Source organism: Haliaeetus albicilla, chromosome 2, assembly GCF_947461875.1.
Source record: "Haliaeetus albicilla chromosome 2, bHalAlb1.1, whole genome shotgun sequence".
Lineage (NCBI taxonomy): Eukaryota > Metazoa > Chordata > Aves > Accipitriformes > Accipitridae > Haliaeetus > Haliaeetus albicilla.
In genome coordinates this window covers 21,723,044-21,748,183 of record NC_091484.1, presented here as the reverse complement: position 1 = coordinate 21,748,183, position 25,140 = coordinate 21,723,044, and the positions used below count along the sequence as shown (strand labels likewise).

The 25,140-nt window shown below is 41.8% G+C and overlaps 1 protein-coding gene across 3 annotated transcripts in view; it reads left to right on the top strand.

Annotated features, from left to right (window-relative positions):
- The first annotated feature begins 3,168 nt into the window (after positions 1-3,168).
- Positions 3,169-25,140, top strand: part of ELMO1 (engulfment and cell motility 1) — a 317,430-nt gene continuing 295,458 nt past the window's right edge. For 2 of the 3 annotated variants that reach the window (XM_069809506.1, XM_069809487.1), the window contains exons 1-2: positions 3,917-4,299; positions 4,839-4,909. The gene's annotated coding sequence lies outside the window, so the exon portion shown is untranslated. Of the gene's footprint in view, positions 3,740-3,916; positions 4,300-4,838; positions 4,910-25,140 lie in introns of those variants that run through there. The other variant, XM_069809495.1, reaches the window with a different exon arrangement.

Here is a 25,140-nt window from a genome sequence, read left to right as displayed (position 1 = left end):
ATATATATGTATATATGAATATAAAATTCATACATATCTAAGTCTATAAAAGCAAACGGACAACCATAATTTAGGGACTGGAGTACGGAGATCCGCAAACATACTGCAGCTTAGAAAAATGAGCTTGAAGTTTCTGATACAGTCCATTTTTATTGATGTCATTGTTTGTGAATTTAGGTCAGATCTTCAGGACCTATTTAAAAATATCTAATAGACTATACATGTACATGCATGTGCCAAAATATTTTCATTCAAACCCAGTAGATAGCTAGCATTGTCAAAAGAGAGAGAAATTTATCTGTGACTTCTGAAAAGTCAAAATGCAATAATAATCCTGTATTTTGTTTCTACATCACAGCTGGCATCCTGGTATGCTTTAATGGCTATGAACAAGATTCTGTAGGTAATTTATTATATACATTTAAAATAGTGATATTTTTAAAGGCCATTCATAAAGCCTGTAAGAACAGTAAAATCCAACCATCTTTGCTATTGGGGGTAACAAAGACTATGTTGGATAACCTGTGCCTCAGGAAGGTTTCGGCCAGAAGTACTATGACAAAACTCAACTTCTGCAAAAATTGTCAGGAGCTCTTTCATCTCAGGGTCTAAGTTTTTCACTGTCAAAAGTGATTAATGGCTTTGATGCTTTCTACGGTTTTGGGACAGTCAAGTTGAGATTTCTACAGGCTGGGTTTCAACAGGTGATTCACAGCCACTGGACTGTCCTGAAACATCCTCCTTGTCAGCAGAGCTAAGCAGCAGCCCCTCCTGGAAATTCCTTTATTTATTTATTTATTTGCATATTGATTTATTTTTAAGCTTGCAGCTGAAATAGCCACACAAATTAAAATGCTTAATTCTTGGTGTTTTCTGTTCCTGCACTCCCTCTTCTGGCTTTCTATTATTATTTAGCAAACATCTTATGCCCACGTTGTAAGAACAACTCCGGTATCGGTTGTAAAAGCATCAATTGTAAGGATAACGTCCACTTTGGTAGCAGACATCACAAAAGGGACTGCTACTTAATAATGGCCATAGCAGCCAACCACTTCTCTATGTATTTATTCCAAGCAAAGGTTCCCTAGGCTTTTGGAGAGCAAAAGTAATGCTAACGGTGGTGCAATAGTTGCAATACTATGGATATTAGATAGGGATAGGGCTAAACAGAAGGCATCACTGGAGCATGCTCTCCAGATTTCTAGTTTGCTCTCTTGAATGGTGCAGTAGAATGGTGTGCTTAAATTTGTCCCCCAAAACTAGTAGAATTTTTTTCACAAATTTTCTTCTAAATTGTGTAACAATAGTATTGTTAAATAAACATTCTCCTGCACTGTTTAAAATCCAACTATTGTGGTAATATACAGCTGAAATCAATTTTAATGATTTCCATTGCTGAACCTGAGAGAAAAATGAAAACACGGTGAACAAAATTTTGCGTTTCAAGTACTGTTTATTCTTAATATTCTTTCAAACATCTTTCCTACCACCATATATATGGGCATTTATCTTCACAAATGAAGCTAGCCCACCATGTAAGCATACTGGGAAACTGGTCCTCAGCTAGCAGTGGAAAATGAGGTAAACAAAACTTTCTTGCACATCTTATATTTACAGCACCCTTTTCTAAGTTGTAAACACTTTTTGTTTTCATTTCAAGCACCAAAAATCCAGGTAACACATACAGAAAAAAGTCTCAATGTTACAGAAACAGTACAAAAGCAAACAGAACAGCCATTCACCGGTGTTGATATTGTCCCTGTTTCAATAAACTCTGTATAGCCATAAGAAACTCTTGAGATGGTTTGATATGTGTTTTCAGTGTATATGATAAGAATTATATTACATATGCGCCTCACATTTTCAGTTTTGGGGTTCTACCTTAATAAAGCAATATGAAAAGGTGCTTTAAAATGTATGCTGAACACAGGAACCAACACATTTCAGTTCAATGTGCTAAGTCAAGCTTCTCCATGGATTTTAGCATTCAAGTAGGTTCTAAAACTCAATGGCTTTACAGAAACATTCCTTGATTGTGGGGAATTCCTGCCATGGAGAAGTTTCAGATCAAGGAACCGTGAGGTTTCCTGCCCCCCAGGTTCTTATTGCTGTCACCCATGCCATGCACCAACCTGCGAGGTGCTGGAAGAAGGGTGAGCAGGCAGGCAATTTCTGCATGTGTGAAAAGGAGCTTCCATGGTTTTTGGGTGCACTCTTAGCCCCTGTCATTTGGTAGAGTCTCTGCTCTAGTCCTACAAATCTAGTAACGTGTGACTCAGGTACCTGAGTCATGCCATTTATTGCCTCGCACCAGAGTATTTGCTCAGATCTAGCATATTGCTGACACAGTGCATGACAGCCTGAGGGGAGAATCAAGCCCTGCTTCCTCTTCTGGAAAGCCCGCAGCAATTCTGCTAGGATTTTTGGTAAGTGGCTGTGGTACTTTCAGGGCAATGAGCCTCATCAATGTCAGCTGATGCATAACAGCATTATTGTGGTCTGAGGACCTGGGTGTTGCAGGAGAGTGGTTTTATAGGAAGTCACTGGGAATTACTAACCTGCATAAAGATACTCTCATACGTAATTTTTTGCAAGATTAGAGCCACTAATTTTGCAAGTTTGGGCCTTCCTGTATCATGTGATAGTTCACAAAGAGTAGATTTTGTTATGCCAGCCAATAAAAGTTGCTATACCACAGCAAGGCTTCGTGGATATCCTATCAGTTCTTATCAAATTGAAATGCACAGGACTTTAGGCGGGGGGAAAGAACTCACTATCTGTAGTATTAGCAGATATAAATTGATGGCTTGTAATGTCACATATCCTGTGTAGTCCATACAGTACCTGTGACTTAAGGCATTAAAAAAAAAGAAGAAAAAAAAAGCTTACTGACTGCTTTTCTTTTAGGGAGACCGAGAACAGAAAAGCAGAGATCCCATATTTTACTTTCCCAGCGAGCGAAAGCCACGACTTAGGCACTCATCTCTTTAGGGTTGAAGGGGCCTCGAAAGGCCAGCCAGGGCGGCAGCCGGTACCCGGAGGCGGCAGCTCGGCAGGGCCGGTGCGGAGCGCGGAGCGCGGGCGCTGCCGCCGCCTCCCGGCCGGGCCCGACCCGCGGCGCGGCGCGGAGCATCCCGGGGCTCGGCTGGGTTCCGCCGGCTGCGCGCTTCGGAGGGGAAATTATCTGCGCTCCGCAGCGATCCAGCTGTGTCAGGCTGCTCCGCGGCGGCGGCGGCTCTCTGGGAAGAAAAGCGACAGCAAAAAAAACCCCAGTTATTCCAAAAGCAAGGAGGAAGCCCCCCAGATCCCTCATTAGAAACTGCAGGACGCCAGCCGCACCGCCCGAGGGAAGAGGCGCTCCCGGGCGGCGCAGGAGCGGGTAGAGGCGGAGGGGTGGGCGGCTGTCGTCGTCGTGGTCGTCCCGTCCCCCCCCGCACGCAGGTGCTGCCGAGCCGCGGGACCCCCTCCGCGGTGGCCGGTCCGGGGCTGCAGGTCGCGGCCCGGCCAGCAGGAGGAAGGAAGAGGAAGTGAGAGCGGCGGCGGGGAGCCACCGAGTGCCTCTGCGAGCCCCGGGATGGGATAGCGCCGGCCGCAGCGCAGCGCACCGAGGCGGCGGCAGCGGCGGCAGCGGCGGCAGCCCGGCTCCCGCGGCGGTAGCCGGGCTCCCGCGGCGGTGGGCGGCCAAGCAGCTCCGCCGGCTCCGCTTTGCGCCGCGGGGCGGTGCTGCCCGCTCTGGGAGGTAGGCGAACCTCGGGGCAGGCTGCGGGGCTGGCCGGGCGGTGAAGGGGAGCGCGGGGAGACGCGGAGGGCAGCCGGGGAGGAGGGACGGGACGGGGACAGGCGGCCGGCAGAGCCCCGCACCTGCCCGCGGCCGGTCCCCCACAGGGGGAGGTGCCGGGCGGCGGCCGGAGGGAACGGCCGCCGTTTCTGTGAGGAAGAGGAAGCGCAGCCTCGTGCTTGTCAGTGCGGCGGGGCCCCGGCCGGCGGCTGCTGGCGGCGGACGGGGGTGGGGGGGGCGGCCCGGACCGCCTCGCCTCGCCTCACATAACGGCTCCTCCCGCCACCCTCCCCTCTCCGCCGGCCCGCGGCCGCTCCTTCCACAGCCGCCCGGCTCTCCCCGGCGCGACTTTGCCGGCGCCTCCTCCTCCGCCACCGCCTCCTTCCCGCTCCGTGTCCCCCCTCCAGCCCCCTCCCGTGCCCCGGGCGGCCCTGCCCGCCCCCAGCTGCGCCTGATGCTCCGAGGCCGCTGGTGAGGGGCGGCGGGCGGGGGCCGCGCACCTCCGAGCGCCGGGGCGGGGGGTGAGTAGTGGCGGGGGCCTCGCCTGACCCGGCGGGAGCGGCGCGTCGCTTGGCGGTGGCGGGGGGCCGGGAGGTTTTTTGGGGGAGGTGCGTGGTGGTGGGGGGCACCGGCTTCGGGCAGGTCCCGCGTGGGGGTTAACGCGGGGGTCAGGCCGGGGCGGAGGCTCCGACCACAGCAAGTGTCCGCAGAGGCGCGGGCATCTCTCGGGAGGAGAAAGCTCAACTTCCAAGCAAGTGCATCCCCGCACGCAGCCAGGCTCTCATACCCGGCCGCCTCCCCCTCGGCCTGGCCTTCGAGAGCTTTTGGTGGGGTGGGAGTGCGTGTGCGCCTTTTTTCCTAAGTTTGCGCTCGTACAAGTGTTCAGACCGCTGATGAATTGCAGATGAAACGATTGCTCTGAAATGTGGGTGGTGATTATGCAAAGCCACGGCGAGCAGCCTTGTAAAGCAAGTGGGTAGTGGGTCCAAAAAGTTACGTTTTTAAAGTTTCTTGGCTCGAAGCCTTTACAAAGTTTATTTTGAGTATCTTTTCCTTGCAGAGCTAATACAACTGTCCAGCTCTCCCCCGAGAATGGTGTAAAGTAAATATAGGAGTTCCTGAAAAATAACAGTGAGTACATTTCAAATCAGCAACATTTTGTTGTTAACTTTGTAAGAATACTGCTTAACCTGCCAAGGCTCAAAATGTGCAACAAACACATTGTGAGGGCCAATGATAATAATAGTGCAGGAAATGTACCGTATGTTAATTGTCTTAGTATAAACATGGTTGCCTGTGAGCTGTATTTCATGATACAGCAGTTACAGTGCAGTTTCAGCAAGGGGTGAAGTATGTTTGTAAGCAAATGGATTTTCTTTTGCTTTTGTCCCTCCGCTGCCTGATTGCCCCTGGTTAAAATATTTATCTTTTGGGAAGAGGGGGAAATTGAGTAAGTGTGCAGAGTCCTGTATCTGTGATGAGGATGTTGTTTCCTCCTCTTCCCCTTAGTTTTTTCTCCTCCTTTCCCCCAAATGCACACACACACATGCATGCCATCTCATCCTCAGTTATATAATCTTGTAGACATTTATAGATCATTCATTGTTCGTATTAGTCCCATTCTTTCCATGTCATTCCTGCTTGATTGAGTGACTTATGCAGGATATTACACAGTAAAGAAAAATGTATTTGAATTGTCATAAAGTTCCTCCAGTTTGAGCTGCAAGTTTGCTTTCTTTGAAGGTTTTCCTTCCCTAATTCCACCCCCCCACCCCTCCCGGCCCTTTCTTTTTTTTGGAGCTGTGTAAGTAGGTGGTAGGGTTCTAATCTCATGACTGGTAACTAGATAAGGAGGAGGAAGAACAATGGTGACAGTTTGCTGGTAAAAGTCCCTCTTGTGTATTGCTAGGAAGATATCCATTAACACACATGTCATAAAGCTGCTAAAATCACTGCAGCAACTTTAAAAACTCACCAGTCAGAGGAAATAAAGATTAATGTGGCTAAAACATCAACATGATGTGAAATGGGTATTATTGAAAGATACTGTCAGTGCAGTCTGTGGATCTGAGTGCGTGATTTGACCGGTCTAGAGGTGCACCTGATTCCCAGTTTCTTCATGCTAGGGAGGTTGCATAGGGGTAGTTGACTTTCTTTTGTCTCCTTTTGTAATCTGTTTGAAACTCACTGTGCAGTACAACACACTTCTCTGTAGCTTGCAACTTTGCTAGGAGTGTCATTGTCTGAGGATTTTTTTTTTTTTTTTAAATGAAGAACGGGGTGGGGAGAGAACTGGTTTCTATACTTACTGTTTTGATATTTTTACTTACATTCTCTAGGTGCTAGGAAAAACTTAATAGGTGTACAATTCAGATGGATTTTGATGAGGGGATAGGAAAAATTCTTACCTACTTATTCTGTAGCATTCTTCTGTGGTCACTGAAAGTATCTGCAGTTCAGTAGTCATTATTATGTAACCTGACCATTTGTGTTCTTAAAAGCAAGTACTTCTGTTTCCTCACTGTTCAGGTGCAGCATATTGCATACATTGTCCTAAGAAGTGATTTCTTTTTTTTTATGCCCCTTCACCCTAGTATTCACAAAAAAAGCTTATTATGCTACATAAAGGTGTAACTGTTGCTGAAACACTGCTGTGTGCACTGTACTTCCTGACAGCAATGCTGTTCTGCAGCGAATTACAGATCAAGAGTAACGTGCTGCTCCACCCTTCCTTCCGTTCTTTGTTTTTTCTACCTAGTAGAAGTCTCTTTGATTTTAAGGTTTGGGCTCATAGACGCGCTTTCTCGCAGTGTCCAGACTACAAAGTGGTATTGAACTATGATCTCATGTTTTCCATGTTGATACACAGGGAGCAGAGCACCCATGTTCACACATAAGATGCGTGGCTTTCTTTTTTTGATACTCTAGATGGGTTCAGTGTGTGATGGAGTGAGAGGATCATGTCTATAGATTTAATTGTAACTAGGAAAAGGTTTCCATAGATCTCTGCCAATGCACCTGCACACTAGCATGCAGTGTCCTCCTGTTCTAATGACAAGCTGCTTTTTTGGATGTTGCCAGCCACAACATTTCTAATTCTGTGATTCTCAGATAAGGATTTGCTTGGGACTTAGATGAGGCCATCAAGTACAATTTTCCATATGAGTTGTGACTCTGCTATCACTTGATTTTCAGTTTCCTCAAAGTAAATGATCTCTTTAAAGTTTAGGAGCTCTCTTTGTCATGCTGTGGTGCGAATGTGTGGTATGTCCTTGTATTAAAACAAAAAAAGTTTGTAGAAGGTGATGGGATTTTGGGAACCCTGGAGACTGGAAAATATCATACACCCTTGGAGCAAGCAAAAGTATTGTTGTTTCTTCTGGTTTATTTCTCTGCATAGTTATGCCTGGGTCTAGTAGACTTTCCCCTCTGCTGTATCCCTGCACTGTCCTGAAGGTACAACTTTGAGGGAGAACGAGTTGGTCAGGTTTGCCTCCCTGTTCAGTCATTATCCTATTAAAAAGGAGATTTCAAAAAGAGGTTTTACAGTTATAAAGTCTTTGTGGTTTGAACACTTGTGACTAGAAATGGCTTTTTAACACCCATCAAACCACCATTCAGTCAGGTCTGTGCTGTATCTTTAAAAGATTTCCCTGCTTTGAATGAGTTTTTTTTGAAAAAGGTTCTTGTATTCGTGGCAAGAGGAATGTGCCAAGTACACGTTGTTAAACTTGTGTCAATTTAACAGAGCAACTGTTTAAAGGATTTCGGATAATTTTCCTTCTACTTAAGTCAGTCACTTTTTTTTCTTTTCTTTTTTTCCCCTCTCTCCAAATATAACACTGGAAAAGGAGAGAAAGAGAAACTAAAAGCAATTGGCAGAAGTCAGTATGTTGGCAGGCATTTGATAGTATGGATTGTAAGAAGTGATAATATATATGTGACACTTAACATAAAATAAACTGCATACATATGGTGTTACAGAGATGAATGGAAGACTAATCACAAAATTGTGAAGCTGTCTTTCAGTCAGCAGTTTTGCATCAAGCTATTTGCAAGGATTTGGTTTTGCAGTGTGATCTTTCATTACTGCAAGTGTTGCGAGACACAAAAGAGAGATTGAAGGATAATGTCATAACCTTTCTGCTAGTTTCCTCAGTCTTCTGATCAGTGTTAACATTTAAGAGGAATATTAATGAGAAGTCTATGATGGGGGATAGCTAATGTGTTTCCTTTTCTGTCCATTTCAGATCTGACAGAGGTAAACTTCTGTTATGGGCAGACACTAAGTGGCTGGTGCCACATGGGTGGTACCCATCAGTAAGCTACTAATTTCTCAAGCTGCTGAGCGGATTGGTTTGTAAAGCTCATGCTTGTGCTTAAGAGCAAGGTGAACAGTGATTCACATGGTGGTTGTTCACAAACACTTGAAAATGCGTTGATATATTTCTCCTAATGGTGGGTTTCCATTGTGACTTTGATTTGACTGTAGTAGGCTTGTTTTCAATGGCTGCTGGGAGGGGGAAGTTAGTTGTGAGAGAGTGGAAGCGATGGACAAGCTATTTCTCTGTTCAGCAGTAAATCGCACTATGAAGAAGACTCAAAGCCACTGCTGGTAGGGGTCCCCTTAGAAAAGTGTTTATGTACGAATGAACTCACTTTGGTACATGTCTAGTGAGCAGCCTTTGCAGTTCTTTAGAAAGCTGAATATACTACCTGGAGATGTTATGCAAATGTGATAAGCGATCTATTCTTACCGTTTTTGAGGACATAGGTCTACTTACTGATGCTTCTGCTGTGTTCCATTTATAGTCAGATAACGCTGCAAAACTCCATAGGAGCTAGCAGTAGTGCAAGGGAGGGAGTGGGAACTACTAGTCAATGCTGAGGGAAAAGATTTCCCCTTTCAGACTGAATTCGGTTGATTTGAAGTGTTTGTGAAACATCATCTTCAGTAAAGAGGCGGGGGGGGGGGAGAGGGGGAATAAGAAAACGAATTGTTCCCAAACAGATCTATTACAAAATAGTAGCTGTCCCCTAGCTGTTGTGTGTTTTGTCTTTTGCTTCTGCTTTCCTTCTGGTTTTTACTTCTCAAAGTTAAACTCACCTCATAATTTGTTCATGCATGTTTGCCACCTCTACCTTGGCACCTTATTCTTTGGTCTTTAATGTATTTATTTATCCCAACTCTCATGGTTTTACCAACTTTGTCCAGTCCTTAAATTCTTTCCCAGGCATCCCTTAGATTATTACTCAATTAAATAATTTTATTTAAGATTTGCAAGAAGAGCTGTTGACTGAAGTGTGTATCACCTCCTATGTTCTTTCAGAGTCTCTAGCTCAAAGTGTTTATTGTACAGTCCTAATTTGTGGGGGGCATATGAAGTGTAAAACTGTCTTTGAAATACTGTGTCTTCAGGGACTGAGTAATTTTTTTATCAGCTATGTGAATACATATATGATAATCTAGCTTTTTTACTTGTTGAGCTTGCTTCAGCTGAAAGGGGGGATGGGTCGCTGCTTCTAAGAGAACTTCAGATTCTGGAGATGCGATGTCTTTAAACTCCCATTCTTTAGTACCACAGAGGATGCTTGCTTGAAGATGACCTAATTTCCCAGAGCTTTTTGCAAGACAGAGAGTGTGTGTGAACGTGGACATAATGCTCCATGTGGACCTTTTTTTTCCTTAATGTATGAAGCTGACAACCTGTAGATCAAACACTTTGGACATTTTGAAGTTAGACAAAAGGAGGGATATGCAGGGTATGATAAGGGGCTCAAATAATGCTGTCAGCACGTCAACCTTCCTTCTTCAGTTGCAATTTTATGTACAGTTCCTGGGACTAGCTGGCTGGTGCTATTCAGAGGTGTTTTTCTTGTAGCTCATTGTCAGCTTGATAGCAAGAATGGGAAGAGTCAGGGCACCTAATTTGGTCAGCTAGAAACTTCCATAACATTAAGCATGTAGTTGTCTTTTCCTGTGACCGTGCACGTGCCGTAGGTAAAGAGTATACTTTGTGTATTTGTTTGCTGACTTGAAGCCTCTATCTGTTTCTGCTGATGCTGACTTGATTTTTATGTAGCAATAGGAGATGTATAAATGTTGTGAAAATAGGAGAATTATTTTTAATTTTTTAAAAAATGTAGTTAAAATTTTTTGCTATGTTTTGGAATGATGGAAAGAGTTTAGCAAAACCAGTATTTCAATAAACTTCTACAAAATGCGGTTGTTTTAACACTGTCTTCCATAGATATGGAACTGTCTTAGCTAACTATTCATATATTCTTAATGCATGCATGAATTCTGGTGCTTGAATTTGTAGCCAAAGTGAAAATATTATTTGTCTATTTTTCTTTCTCTTCAGCCAACGTACATGTATCATATAGTCCAGCAGAAGCGTAAGGGATATGTGGGTCTTGGCAAAGATAACTTCACGTGAGTGGTTCAGGCTTTTGTCTGTCTAGACTGGCAATCTGCTGCATACTTTGTTGAATCTTGCAGGAGTGACCATAATGGGGGTGACTCTTTAAATTGCTGCTTCATATTTTAAGAGAGATGTTAATCTGTTGAGGTAGGGTGATGAGGAATTTTTAAGTATTCACATAATACCCTCTGGCCAGACAATACTGTTGATTTGGACATTTCTTCTCTAATAATAAGAGGAGAAAAATGTCTATGACACAGGTTGGTATAATACAATTTTTACTCTTAATGCCAATGCATGTATTTGTTACATTCCAATATAGTCTTTTCCATTGCTTTGCTTTCTGGAATACAATTGCACGTTAGCTTTCATAGGAACAGTCGTGGCTTCAGCTGGAAATTGAAACCTGGTAAGTGTTGGCTTGGCACATGGAGTTTTGGACAAACTTTTTCAATAACACTGAGCCAAACCAACTAAAAAAAAAAATTTTCCCCAAATGTAAGTGCTGGTCCTTGCATTCTGGAAAGGATATCTGGTATACCCTTTGGTCACTAGGCTTTTAAAATGCTGGAGTATTGGTGTTTGTCTTTTTTTTTTTTTTTTTTTCTCCAAAGTTTTCTTTTTTTTCCCACCTCCCTTCAAGGAAGGCACTCATCTGTTGAAACCCTACCCCCTGTGGTTCAAGTACATTCCTGCTATCAACCTTTTCACCCTACCTCCCACTGTCCCTCTTCACACATACTCTGACATCTCTTCTGCTTACCAAACTCAGGAAATTCAGGTCTAGATGCAGGGTCTAATTCTGAGCTATAGTTTATGTAGGTCTATAATCTCTTCTCCTGTAGATATGCATACAAGTTTCTTGTGTGCCTAATCTTCTTTTCCTGAAAAAAAGCAGAAAATTTGAACAAATGAGAACTTCCATTGGAAAGCAAAAGGCAGAACATTTGGTGTGGTGGATGTTAACGAACTACTCAGGGAAGATTGTAAAGGGGGAAAAAAAGATCCAACCAACCCAAAAGCCTAGAAGCTGAAAGAAATTGTAAGGTTTTTTCCACTTTGGACCACTTAATGCAATTTTAGTCATATCTGTGGCAGGCAATTAAAGATTTGACAGCTAGTGCCAGTTCCAGAAAAGGGCATGAAAAATGGCCCACATCTTGAACAAAAATATCCCGTTGTTTTTTTTTAAATTGTAACTAATGTTATAGGTAGGTCAGTTTATGTGATCTTCTTTGAAAAGACTAATTTTCATATTTTGTAGCCAAAAGTGAAATTTTTACAAAAGTGCAATTGTGGAAAGCAATGTATAAAATTTGGAAAGGGAAAAATAATCTCTGAGCCTTTCTCTGTTCTGACTTTCTTCTCTGACATATTTGGACTTGACCTATTGAAACTTCTGTTCTTCCCTCTGTATAAAATGCTGGTGATTTCAGTCTGTGTTTCTTGGGTTAGCCTTAGGATGTATCATGTACAGTACCTTTCATAAACTTTTCCAGTATGCAGTGACCTGGGCTTTTATTTCTTGACCTGCCCAAATTAGCCCATTTTTTCCTACAGCTACCTTAGGAAGTTAGCTTGTTGGAAGAATATGTGTGTGTTAGTGTGACAACAAGAGTTGGTAGCATTGTGCTGTGTTGGGATGGTTTTCTGGAAGGCAGAGGTTTCAAAGACTTCATCCCCTGCAGCTGCGAATGAGTCAGAAAACACACTGTAATAAAGGAGAGATGTGTGCAGAGGGAGAAGGGAAGAAAATAATCTACATAATTTTAAATCCAAGTAGGAATTTGAGTTCTATTTTAAAACAAACACATAAATAAAATGGTCTTGGGCTATTTGCACTGGAATTTTAAATTGATTTCCTGGCTCATATGCCAGAGGGATCAAAACATCCAGAATTCAGCAGTGCTGGTGTGTGAATTCAAATTAAAACAGTAGGTTTTAAGATTTTTTTTATGTTCCAAAATGCTTAAATTTTGTAAAAGTACTCATCTCACTCTAGAGATGGCGAGGCTTTTAGCTTTGAATTAATTTTGTGTAATTAATATATGAAGGTTGAAAAAGCAACTGTGCTGGCCTATGGGCTACTTTTCTGTAATTAAAGGAGTGACGGCACAAGGGAAAAAGCAGTCAGGCTTCCCTCCCCTAAGTCAGTAAATAGAGAACCACCAAACTAGACTAGAAAATCAAACCTAAGTCAACCCACAGATCCTTTGTTTCCATCTAATTGTTCTTGCTGTGTTCACTGGTCCCCATAAGCTTGACTAAGGGGATAAGCCTTGCTTTCCTGTCTTGAGGCTTTTCTCTCTTGATCTATTGAAATTCAGAGTGGAGGGCCCCCTTTAGAGAATGTCCTGTTGGTAGCTGTCTCCTCTGTAACAAAGAGGCTCCAGCTGTGGATATGGATTGAAGAGAGAGGTAGCCTTTCAGGGAAGCAACTTGGAGTCATTTAGGAAACCAGCAGTTTTAATTTAATTTGGAAATGGTAAACCTGAGTCAGTGCAGTTTTCAGACCGCTGATGTCCTGTGCTTGAATTCAGACGGTACCTGGGCAGGCCCAGCGTGTTCTGCTACAGGTTGCATTTCTGAGATATTTAATTGTGATGGAATTACATTGTGTAGCTATGTAGTTTTAATGTGATGGAAGAGACATTCCAAGTCACTGGTTTGGCACCGGAAGGATGACTTTTCAGTCTTTGCGTCGGGTAGAGACTGGTGTCCTGCGTGAGTGTGTCCTCAGGACAGCTGCTCTCCAATGTTCCAGCACTAGCAGTGGTCCCACAGGAAGGAGAGGAGAATTCAGGTGTACCACATAGTGCAAATTCTGGTAAGAATGAGTAGGCATAACCCCAGTTAGAAGGGCTCATAAAACATTTTCTGCATCTTCTAGCTGCTTCATCCCAGTCTGTTTCCAGCCACCTCATCTGTGTTGAGATACCCAGGCATTAGTTATGCATGTATAATTACAGCTATGCTTGTAATTAACTGCATTATCAGTATTAGCCAAAGGGAAAGAGTTGTGTGTTTTAAGTATGGTAGACCATGTCCATTTCATATGCATACTGAATGAGACAAGAGGCACTACTTAAAAGAGAAACCTTGGAAGAAAACTATCTTTTAAAAAAATAATAACCTGGATCTATTGTTTTGACAAAAGTAGTACCACTGAAAAAGAGTAATCAGTTGTAGTACCGTTAGCTTGTGAGAGCTGCAGCAAGATCTCTTAATCCACAGTATTTACTGAAAGGGACAGGTGTGTCTGGTATGGTCAGCATGGATACTTGATCTTTACCCATTCTGTGTGAAGTTACAAGGGGGAGCAAGGCATGGGTGTGTTCTGTATTGATAAAGATAACCTGAAGCAGTTAGGAAACTTGGAGGGTGTTTTGAGCATCTTCTCAATGTTAACTTAAAAATACAAGGGTAGATAGTAGGCAGAATGCAGACATAAAGGGATATATTTGCAAGCTATTTTCTGAGTAAAAGCTGGGGAGTTGCCTTCCTTAGGGACAGCATGGATGGTGTGCATCAGCAGTGGGAACTCGTGTTCTTTCCTACCATTTTTCAGATTGTAATATGAAGTTATGGCTGTAGCTGTAGGGCCTCGGTGAGCTGATTCAGCCTAACTGGGCAGAGAAGATCTACGATCAATTCTTTTCAGACACTGACAGAATTGAACTGCTTCATCTATTGAATAATGGTAGAGGAGCTCCTCAGATAGTAGAGGAGCTCCCACCAAACACTGGGAGGAGCTCAGGGCACCTCTGTTTGGGTCTGACTGTCTGGTATTTGTATTGAATAAATCTACGTATCAGCTATAGGTAGAAATTCTGGAACTCTTTTAGTATATGCTGAAGGCAAAGAAAAAACTATTAGGTGGTTAGATTCAGTTTGAGATATCTGCGATTTTTTTCATTTCTTAATCTGATGCTGGCACAAAGCCTCATGAACGTGAAGTCAAAGAAAAGGGGGCTTTTTTAGAAGGCACTTTGTCAACAGATGTGAACAAAGGTGGTTTTAAAGTGTTACTGAACCACTGATACAAGCTCTAACAGGAGTGTACTGAGAGACTCTCTGGAAACATCTAGTTTTCGTGAAGGGAAGGACCATCAGCTCTGTTTTTCCTCACTAAGAGAGAGTTGATTGTTCCAGTAATTCTATAGGCAACAGCTCTTCTCTTGGGCAGTAGTTGCTGTGTGTTACTAAAGGTTGTCCTTAGATGAAAATCATGAAGTAGCAATATGATTTAGTTGAAAAATACTAATCCTTGGCATTCTCCATAATTTTCTGGTTTGTATTCACACTGATTTCATATATGGATATCTACACTTAGAACTGGAAAAAATCTGAGGTGTGATTTCTTTTTTTATTTATTTAATTTTTTAATTTTTCCAAAATAAGAACTAAATCTGTAACTTTTTTCTGGCTTAATGGAGAGAGCTGTGCGGGTGGTTTTCTTGGTCTCATACAATGAAAGCTGGTAATAATTTCCTATAGTATTTCCAATACAAATGTTAACCAAACAATCCTGAACTGCTGGCATAACTCAGTTCGTCCTGCTAACATAACACCATTCAGTCCAGTGGTGGTAAACCACTAGAGAGTTTGGCCTTTAGAAGAGGAACAAAGAGAATTATCTCAGATACGCAGTGCCGTAAATGTTGACTCTATAGTTGTGACCAGTGTGTAACCTCTCTGTGCAGAGAATTAGTCCATGGGTTCACAGTTCAGCACTTAACAGTGTGGAATGAAAAAATGAGTTCAAAGAAAGGAAGGTGCCTTCCTTGAATTGTATGAGAAATCGATGCAGACTGTTAAAATATTCAAAGTTACTTTTTTCCTTTTTAAGGTTTAACACTGGTCTTCAGCTACTTCTGGTCCCATTGAGGAATTCAGGAGATCAGTGAAAGTTGAGCGCGATACATGTGATAATTGCAAAGGCTTTTGCTATTTGCAGAACAATTTGGATACCATAAGGGAAGAAGTTGTCTGCTGCTTTCTTGCTAGTACGCTTCTAAAGCAGAATAATTGTACTTAAAAAGAGAAGGACCTTCTCTGATTTTGTGTTAGTAGAGCAACTATGTTTTAGGAGCAGCAGTTTCCCCATCGTTACTCTTATACACGATGAAGTGGGGTTGCTGGAACATTTGTATAAAAGAATGCATCTTTCTGCAGTAATTCTTTTAAACTATTTCTGATAAAAAATAGCGTCTTTCTGCAGTTGTCAATGGCTTGCCTTGTACAATTGTCAAAAGAAGAGCAAGACTGTATTGGGGAGAACCAGCAGAAATTTGTAGTGTTTGCCCTCACCATTTGCTTCTGCAGAAACAGGGTAGAATTACTGGAGTGTTAATTTACATCTGTGGGTATATGAGATCCACAATGTAATGTCTTTTCCTTCTTTTCTGCAGAGCATTTTTATGTAGGTAGGAGGAGCAGGTGCTCATTGCTGGTGAAAGCTATTGTATGCTACCTGCCCCTTTGGAAGGGAAAATTTGTGTGTTTTTATTTAAAAACTGCCAATGCCAGTGGCGTTTTTTTAAATTCTCCTTTTAAAAACTATGTCTTGGACTTCCTTATCTCCTCTCACAAAAAAAAGAGATTGTTCAGTTTCAGGCTCTTTGTTGGAGCTGTACTGCTAGGAGCCTTCCTGGCCTCTGGCACTGCCAACAGAAAATGCTGCTCTTGAAAGAATGCAGTATAGTTTAGGAAGCGGGGAGGGGGGAGCGGGATACCAAGGCCGGTAGCAAAAGGCAGAACTTGGCATTGCAAAGAAATGGCTGAAAAAAACGTTCATGTTCCTTGAAAGTTTTGACAATGGTAGAATAAGGTTAAATGAAGGAGGAAAAAAGAGAAATATTGCAAGCAGCAAGGGGAAAGCATTAGAAAGCCCCAAAAGAGGAGGGGAGGGTATTGTCAAGTTTATTTAGGCATCATCTTTTTTGCAAGATAAGCCTGGAACAGGGGGTTGGTGATCCCCCGTGTTTTAGTTTAGCAATTTAAATCTATGTGATACATAATTTGTATTTTGTGTTTTCCCCCCTGACTCAGCCACACAAGCTTAATCTGTCAGGGGTATGGAAATTGAGTTTGAATATTGCTGGGCCGTTGTATAATTTATAACTGATTCTGAAGAATGGAAGAGTGATATATAATGGCACATTCATCAGGTAAACATTCCTCAGTAACACCTCACTCCTCTAGAGCTTTAATACATGCTTATTTTTACATAATATATTGTCCAACTGGGTACAAAATCTCTAGCTGGTGGCAGGGCAGGACCATAACATGTTCATAAACAATGTTTGCATCTTCTGGGGTGAATGATGAAGCGCTATTGCAACTCAGGTTGTCCTGTGGGTCAGGAGCCATACAAACTGCCTGTTCTCTCAGAACTGTCACTCTGGGCTTTCTCCTTTTTTTTTTTTTTTCTTTTCTCTTTTTTTTTTCCTCCTTCTCCCCATCCTGTCTGCTGTTGCAGAGCCTGTTTGAGTCCTCAGCAGACAGCATTACGGGTTGTCTACCATAAGGCTGCAGTGGGAGTAAGGAAGCTCTTGAGCTAGGAAGCTCTTGAGCTTTTAAGGCCAATCCTAGATTATTCTGCGTCTTTTAAGGTGGGTGGGTGTGTGTGAAGACAGGAGGGATTCTTATTCCCATTAAATTACAGTTAAATATGTGCTTAAGTTTGGGTTTTTTGTATGTAATCCTGTTGATTCTGCACAAACCAAGACAGGTACGAACCATATTCTTTTTTGCAGTACAGGCATGAATAATGATGGGGAAGATAAATGCATGGGTCAGATCAGCTGAGTGGGAAGCACCCATCTTATGCAGCTGTGCTTCTGACAATAGCTACTTTCTAAACAGCTTGGAAAGTCTTCCTATGAAGATTTTTGCTATTTAGGAGACAAGAGATTGTAATTTGCATTCAGGAAACACTCTTTTAATCAAAATATTTGACTTTTATATCCATGCACATGTGTGCATGTGTGCAAACACGCAGTATGACAGCACAGTAGGGCAGTAGGGTCTTTGCTTATTTTTTTAATGGTTGTGAATGTTAAGAAATTAGTCATTAAACTGTAGATGGAAACTGAGTTTCTGCAAATTTAATGGGAACTGTGGTTGGATAAAGGACACAGGCATATGGTTGTGTTCTTTATCAAGAGTCTGAAGTCTGCTGGATTAATAATGGTTTTCTTCTCATTTCACTGACCTTTGACCCTGAGAATTTTATATAGCTAATAAATTAAGCCAATAGTGGATTATTTACTATTCATTTAAGAAATCCACTGTGCTACAAAAATTTTAATGTCTGTCTCATAGTAAGGATGAGCATTATGCTGCAGCAGTTCGGTATCTTGGGTGTGTAGTGAGGCATGGAGCCAAAGCTGGACTGCTCCTTGGTGCTGTAAGCACACCGTTGGCTTGCTGTTGTTGGAGCACGATTGCTTGAATTGTATTGTTGCTCTTAGAAAATTTTGGGTGTTGGGTTTTGTTTCCTAAGTATGTGTTGGAGGGTCCCTTTTAAGGATTGAACATCATTTGTAGTTAAGGGATCATAGTGTATTTTCTTGAAAGCTGAAAATGAATGAAATTAACAGTCCTTCATGCTGTTCTGACTTTGTGTTAGAAAAGGATGCTGGGTATCAGGGTAATAGGCAACACATCTGAAAATTTTCTCTAAATGTTGTTGCAAGACCTGTGGAAATGAGCGGCTTTCCAGGGTGTTAAAAGAGAATAAAGTTTTATTGCTCACTGTAAAGCTACTGGTGGAGGGAGTAGTTACATTAAACCAAGATGAAGTTTAAATTTAAACCAGCCTGCCTGTGCTGGTCCATGTAGATAGATCCCTGTAGATACACTTCTTCTGAAATAAGCACCTTTTTAGAAGGTCTTGGAGAGGAAAGGTAGTGAGTTACTGTTTAGACTAGGTAGGGGCTTCTGGATTAACACAGATTCTTTCCTTACACTTGCTTCTGAAGAGGAGCCATGCTGACTTAAGCATGTAGCATTTTGCTTTAACTACAGGTTTTACCATGGAGGCAGGCAAAACGAGGAGAAAGAAATAAATGTTTGCAGATACAATGTGTTGTCCTGACTATTCTGGCAGTTCTAAATATCAGCAGTGTGTGAAGAGTTACTGGCAGGCCCTTTACCTAGTTTACAGCTTCAGCAGTGTGGCTGCCAGTGAAGCCAGCAGCTTACTAATAACTGACTAATCGTTTCTGTCACACCTGCACAAGCCTTTCTATCTCTCTGAAACACATTAGTATTCATGAGAAGTTACTGAACCACGATGAATCACAAACATATTTTAAGTAATTCTTTTGTCATTCTCCTTGGGCCAAGTACACCTTTCCTAAACAATACCTTATTTTTCAATGCCATAAAACCTTTTATTTTTTTAGTCAGAGAACGGAAGATCAGAGAAATGAAACTCTCTCTGTGTATTCAAGTTTACCTTTTAATGGGGACTTTGTCCCCCAACTTCTCACTTTTTACCTCTGAGCTCCATCATGTGATTAGATTAAAAAGCTCTTGTCTGTGCTGGTTTTATTAATGCAGTAATATGGCTAGATCGCATAATGTGACACATTTGTTGTGAAGCTTTGGATGCCAATTCTGTCACCTCCCTGGGTGTTCACCCAGTTAACAGCAGGTTTCCATGAAGGGCTGTGTCCGTCTCAGTATTGCTCATTGGGTCAGATGATGGTTACTTGAACTCCATGGGAACTCCACAAGCCTTTTCCATATGAGAGGGCCTGTGCTATTCCAGGATCTTGCTGTGATCTCACCAATATGTGCCTGCCAAGTGCTTAGTTTGATTTACTTGTTCTCATTTTCTATGTAGACTTAGACAATCATGAAAGATTAAATCAGAGTGGGAATGACTATGCAAATAACTGATGGAAATGTAAGAATGAACAGCACCAGCTATAGAGTTCTTTAACTTCAGATATTTATTTGAAAAGTTCAGTAATGATAAGGGTGATCAAAAATGTCATGTTTCACTGGGGCTGGAAGGAGATCTTCTACGATGAAATGGAAGTATTAACTGAAATCGTGTGTAAAGGAGAACCTCAGGTGTAGTCTTGTTTCCAGCATTTGTAAGCCAAAGCTTTAGGATCGGTTTCTCTTGGCAAAATGTTGTATTAGATGTGGAGAGCAAGAAGGGCTCCCATTCCAAAAGTTGGGTTATCCCCCCCACCCTCTCAGTTTTTAGCTTGGTACCCTTAGAAAGAGCAACAGATTCTGTTGCTTGTATGTATGGGATTTGTGTCTCTTTTCACCTTTCCCCTCTACAATAACTTTTAAATTGTCAGCTGATTCAAGCCAAGTCAGCAGAGCAATAGAGGTCCCAAAGATGCAAAGTTCAGACAGGTTTTATGAAAGTAGGAAACTGGATGGAGCAGAAACTGTAAGGGAAAGACTCTGCTGTGAGCCTTACTAAACAGCTGGAAACCTGCACCAGGGATTCACATGGGTTTGCCTTAGCCCTGCTGCCCACAGGGAAGCTCTTTGCTTGGTTAGACAAATCTATGAGAAAAGGAATCTCTCACTTTTCTAAGGAAAAATGAAATGAAAGGCCTGAAAGCCAAAACTTGTGCTAAAAACAGATTGCCATCTCATAACTTACCTGACGTCTACTCTGAAACATGTAGGGTGTGATTTTACTGTACACAAAGCCTCACTGTTGTAGTAGTTATAAGGGGTCTTCTCTGTAAGTGAGATTCAGGCTGCTCTAATGTTTTCATTAAAGTGTTTATGTAAAAATATTTGGGAGCACTTACTTCAAACATTAAAAACTTTCAGTGAAGCACTATGTTTTATTCACTTTTAGGCAGTCCTGTGCTGATCATACAACGAAAGAGCAGAATTGGACATAATACTGCTAACGAAGGAGGCTTAACAAAAACATAAGAAAGTGCCATGTGTCCATATGGGATAGTTCTGTGCAGATGGTAGACAAATACAGATGAAGAGTTATAAAATCTTGCTTTACTGGGGAGCTCAACTAAAAAGAAACTTTTTACTGCCCAGTAAGGATGGATTACAAATTAATTTTATGTGTTTGATAGGAGTCTTTGGAGCTTAAAAACATCCTAAAGCACAAACCCATGCTGGTTAGTTTTGCTGTAGCTGTAAAGTCCATAGATTATTTTTTGTCTCTTTATAAATATTTTAAATTCTACAGGGGTGGAGAAGGGAAGTAAAAACTTCCCTGAACATGATGGTTAAGGAAAATAGGATGTTAATTATTTCCAAATGCTGGCTTGCTTGTTAGGTAGAACTTATTACTTGTCTCCAATTGGAGGAGCCATGTAAATTCAGATGGCCAGTGGCTAACGAGGCACCAGGTCTGGTGACGTTATCTTAGAGCTGGTCTGATAGTAGGTTCTACCATGGCTTTCCTCAGACCTCAGTTGGTGGCTTAGTTCTTCCTTTTGACCTGCAGCTAGCCAAGGGCCTGACCAGGCTGGTTTTTCCAGCTGGAACTTGGAGAAAACTCTTGGGAGTTTTGTTATGCCTCTGGGCCAATAGTACCATTGCTTACTTCTGGTACCTAATCTTAGATGAAAGGAATAGGTGCTGTAACTCAGCATCTTTTTAATTTTTTAAATAATTAGTTCCCCTCCTCATGCTTAGCATAAATTCCCTCTTCAATTTGAGGAAAGCATGCTCCCTAGAGTTTGTCATGTGTCTCTCCATTCTAACAGTTAGATTTATTAAGTACCCTTTTTTGGTCATACTGTTCTTTTCTAAGCCCTTGTGGCATCAAGACTCATGGACTGTTGTAATGTACACCCACCAATGGAATTACAGCTGTCACTGCTGGCTGTGTTTTAGTCCACTTCAGTCCTGGCTGCCTTTTTTGCTGTAGTCTCTGAGGTTTTGGTCTTTTCTGTCTTAAGTGTTTAAATTCTCACATGTCTATTTCATTTATAGTTCTTAAAATTAGATTTATTTTCAAAGTCCTTTTTGAGAAGGAATGTGTGGGAATGTGTGTATAAACCATAAAAAATGTTAGTCCTTTGGGAACCACATCATTTTACAGTTTGTGTTCCTACCTACTGATATTTTTAACTAGGCCATGCTTTCCTTTCTTCCCCCTGCCCCCCACCCCCCCCCCACCCCCCGGGGAACACTGTTTGAGGTGATCCCAGTCAGAGCAGGATTATTCATCTTCTACAGATATTAATTCTGAGTTACTGCTTTTGTAGCAGTCCTGAATATTATATGCCTCTTCTGGGTTTGTGGGTTAATGTTAATTTAATGCAGTTATTTTCAGCTGCTGTCTTTTCTCTTTAAATCCTATACTCTGCTATGCTAAGCTAATGAAACACACTATTGTGGCATACGGCTGCTCTCCTTAGTAAAGGTACTCATAATGTGGAATGCACTAACTGAAAGATTTTCCTGTCTGCAGCACATGATAGTTCATAAAGGGCTGCAAGATTTTTTGCCCTTCTAAATACTTTTTTTTGGCTTAGTCTTTTGCCACTTCCTTCCATTTGGAATTTTCTTCTTTCTTATGTGTCTTGGTTTAAAAAAAAAAAACAAAACCAACAATAAAATAGAAAAATCTTCAGGTCAGTTGGTGATGGTATGGAAGGAAGGAGAGTAAAAGCCTGTGGTCTGCTGGTTCACCTTTCATACTAATGCAGATGCATCCCGAGTGTCTCTTACATGTTTGAAGAACCATATGCCCAGGATGGTGGAACTTATGCTGGTTCTTTTAACGTATGGCACCTGGATGGTGTGTTTCAGGATATTTGTGGTGGTAAAGCTCCTGGTAGCTTATTGCAGCAAGAATCACTGTGCTTGCAGGGCTGGACTGCTTTCCAGATGAACTAAAAATGCCCACCTACTTGAGAGGGTGCAGGATTCGGCTTGAAGTCAGCAAGATGACTTCACTGCTGTATCATGTAGGAGGAGAGGATTCACTGCAAGGGAGGCAACATATGTTTAAACTTAAATACCATATAATTAGCCAAACTGGCAAAAGAAACTGTGAACAACATAAGGAATATGTATTAAGTCCATTTTATGATGTTTAAAGAGTTCCCAGTGTGAGAACCCCTACTCCAGTATTAATCTTTTAAAAACATTGCTATCCTACTAATGGGTATGTTTGTCAGCAATAGTTGCAGCTTGGTTTGCTCTGCTTCTCAGGTGTGTTGATACACCTGTTGTGGTGGGGAATAAGCTCAGTCAGGGAACCCATCCAGGTTAAAAATAAATTGTTTGGTTTTCTTCAGATTATTTTTCTGCACATTTGAGGCTTGGATCAGTTCCCCGTGTCACATGGCAAAAAGTTTGCCTAATGTGACTGAGGGGCTCTGCTAGAGGAGGGGATAAAGCAGGAGAGAAGGGGAAAGAAAGGACATGAATGGGAAAACTTGGATCCTGAGAGAAATGTCTCTGTTAATAGACCTTCAGGGGAGATCGTAGGCGTCAATAAGGATACAGCAAACTTGTGAATGAGAGCAACATGCCACTCTTCCAGCTGTACATATTTTTAAAGAACATTAACAGGTTTAACTGTGCGGGTATTCTTCATTATTTAAGTGAAAAGATGGTTTTATTCTTGGCATGGCAGATCCTAGTAAAATCAGCCCCCTTTTTTACTAAGGTGTTATTCAAGCCTATAGGCTGTTTCTCACCAAAATTAGTGAGAGGCAGTCACTGTCTTGAAGATACTGGCCTCATTACATGAGATCATAGAGTCTGGGTGAGGAGCAGTGGCACCAAGAAGCAGTTTGGCCAAGTTCATGAAGTGGGTCAGAAGCCGAGTCAGTTGCTGAGGCAGGTCTCCCATGTCTGTTAGACTTCCTATTCCTAGCTCCATCACCCTGCCAATCTCTTCGGCTTTCCGCAGTAATCCCCTTCATCCCCTAGAGCTGGACCTGGAGCTGCTGACATGGGGGAGAGAGGGGGGAGAAACAAGGGGGTTTATTTATAAACTTTTCTCTGCATAGTGTATGATGTCTTGAAATTCACTCATTCCGGATGTGACATCCGTTTGTCGTAAAATCACAAGCGTGTGTTTGTTGTGGCGCATGGTGCCAGCAACAGCTACTTGTTTGAGTGCACGCGTGTGAGGTCTCAGGATGAAAATCCTTTAGCAGGATGATCCTTTACATGCATTGACTGAGAGCACTTCTGTTGCCTGACTTAAACCCCTTGCTATACTAGTGTTTGAGCCAGGCTAGCTATCAAATCCTTCTGTCCTTAGTGCGAACTGTACCACGTGTGTATGTTATTAACCTTTTGTACTGTAGCCAGATGTAGGAGGAAACGGTGATTTGCACGTCCTACAGTGAAAGTGTTGTTACCATAATAGATTTTTATGCTTGTTTGAATCTTCCTTTTCTTTTTTTTTTAATGCAAAAAAGCCTATTAATTGTATGAAACTTTTCAAACTCTTTCTGCTTTCATATGGTTTCAATGAAACCATCTGATACCTCTTACTCTGTCTGTGTGTAAGGTGCTGTGAGGAGACAGTTCTGTTTGAATAGCTTCATGGTGGACCTTCATGCTTCATTGTAAGAGAGATTCTTCTATTGCTAGAAGAGTTCAGCAACTGTTAAGTGCTGAAGAGCTGGAAAAAGAGCTTTGCAAAAGACTAGGAAAGGATTTTCATTTGAAGGCTTATGTATAAGGATGGCCTCTTTGGTAGCCATGTACCACCTTATTCTTTGGAATAATGACATTGCGTATGAATCACATTTTCATATGGGTCTAATTTGTTTATTAACTACACTCTGCTGTCATCTGTCAGAAAAAATATATTATTTCTGAGGTTACTCAGAAAGCTGGCACAGTGAAGTGTTTTATGGAAAAACAAAAAAACCACCCTGTACAGTTGCCAAGAGTGTATCTGCTGTCCTTTTCACTTGGAGTACCACCAAACTGGAGAAAAACTAGTCTCCTATCAAGTAAAGAAAACAAACAAACAATGTCTTATTCTCTCATGCTTGTAAGTGATGAGAAAGGGAAAAAGAAATTTGAAGGCTGCTATAGGTTGAGGATTTGGGGGGAAAGAAAAAAAAAGGACACTCATTAATAAAACAAAACCTCATTTGTACGAGGCCCATCTGTGACAGCAGTGTTTTTACACTGCCAAAGGAACTCTTGGCTAGTTCACTCACAAACTTTATGAAGAAATGTGACATGTTGGACCTCTAGTAATGAATGTGCTCCCAAGGCTGAGAGGTTGGCCATAAAAACTACTCATCCTTTTTTTCCCTAACTGCGTAACTATTTGTATTGCACTAAACAGCTGATACTGGATTCCTTCATCACCTGCCTTCATCAGATGGGTCTTCTGAAAAGCCATGTTGGTTTTTCTAACAGTTCTGTAAAGCAGGGTTGCTCTGGTCTATCTTTCTACCGTTACATCAGCTTCAGCTGCAATTTCTTACAGCGGCTCTGCCTTAAGTTCATGTTCTAAGTATCAGGTTCCTGCAGTTTTCTTTCCTCATCCTAAGCTCTCTTCAGATTACTTAAGGCATCTTTCATGCTTTTCTTCCCTGTGCTAATCGTGATTCCAAACTTGTCTTTTTTGTCTCATCTTGACTTTGGCTTTTTTTTGTGCTGCTTCTGTGTCTGAAATGCCTTGCCAAAACACTGCTCCGCCACATTTGCCCATGTGTCGGCAAACCTGCCGCAAGAACTCTAGTGTAGAGGTGCTGACAGGAAGCAATCACATTCAAAACACAATCAAAATATTCCTCATTCATCACTGGCTTCTTGCTGCACCTTGTCTATTCCCTTTTGTCATTTAGATTGTTAGTTTCTTAAAGCAGAAGGCAATTTTCTTTGTAACTTGGATAACACTGAGCACTTTACAGGTACTTAATAAATAGCAAATCAAATAATTTATATCCATGTAATAGCCTGTTTTTACACAAATCACATACACTTGTCTTT